General features: G+C 43.9%; 1 pseudogene; it reads right to left on the bottom strand.

Annotated features, from left to right (window-relative positions):
* Positions 1–375: 375 nt before the first annotated feature.
* LOC120204937 lies at positions 376–889 on the bottom strand (annotated as a pseudogene).
* Positions 890–1,101: the final 212 nt, after the last annotated feature.

The raw sequence follows: 1,101 nt of genomic DNA, 5'->3' as shown, positions 1-1,101 counted from the left end.
CACGTTACGGATAATGCGGTTATAGTGGAAAAAAAGGAGGGTTGGATCTTTGGTTTTGAAGCTGGGGATAGAGATACACCAAAATCAGGTTCAAACCTTCCGGCGATGATGCACGGTAAGTGTTCACCAAAATGCCACAATCAAGTTAGTTAGTAGACCAGCATATCAGAATCATCACATGAGAATTCAAAGAATAGCATATAGAAAATCATATAGAAAACATCAATAATTCCACCGCCAACGAGTAAAACATGGTAGCTAAACACTGATTAAGCACATTTTTTCAACTTTAACAAGATACAAATCACAAAAACCAAGAGATGGGACTTCTGTACTAGCAACAATGGCGTTTCTTTTTAATCAAAAAACCCATCCTTGTTTTAAACCTCAGCATCCTCCTCCCCAATCTCAAAGCCATCCCCTTCGAACCCATTCCCCAATTCACAAACCCTCTCCCACACCTTCTCCGGCACCGACAAGACCGACAACCTCGGCTGCCTAAACATGACAAACCCTTTCAGTTCCCATCCTGTTTCATGTCCTTTAAGTCCACTTGCCTCCTCATCTCCCCGACCGCTTTCACATCCACGACGGCCTCACTGTTTACATCACTGCCCTCAGCGTACCATTCCTTTACGACGGTGACCACCCCACCACACGGCGAGCGGTGGCGCCGGAGTGGTAGAAGAAACAGAGATCGCCCAGCTTCATGGACTTGAGGTGTTTCTGGGCTTGCTTGTTCTTTACGCCGTCCCATTTGGTTACGCCTCCGTTTGCTGCTTGGTCTTCCCATGACCACTCTCCTGGTTCCGTTTTCAGCAGCCAATACTGCTTCGTTTTCACCATTTTTCTGTGAGGGAAAGAAAAAAACTCAATTTGGGTCCTCCACGTTTTCTTTGTGGATCAAGGGTTTTATATGATTGATTTGAGGAAGATATATCGGCGGGAAATGCTTGGCGCCATATGCGGTTTGTACGGGCCATTGGTTTATCTGTAAGTTTCTTAATGACGATGAACCAAAGCTCAAGAGGCCCAAAACCCAAAAATAATAAGAATTAGATAGTTCAATGATCTAAAATACAATACTAAAATTAATAGTAT

The sequence above is a fragment of the Hibiscus syriacus genome, unplaced genomic scaffold, assembly GCF_006381635.1.
Source record: "Hibiscus syriacus cultivar Baekdansim isolate YM2019G1 unplaced genomic scaffold, ASM638163v2 tig00011761_pilon, whole genome shotgun sequence".
Lineage (NCBI taxonomy): Eukaryota > Viridiplantae > Streptophyta > Magnoliopsida > Malvales > Malvaceae > Hibiscus > Hibiscus syriacus.
This window is presented reverse-complemented; position numbering and strand designations above follow the sequence as displayed.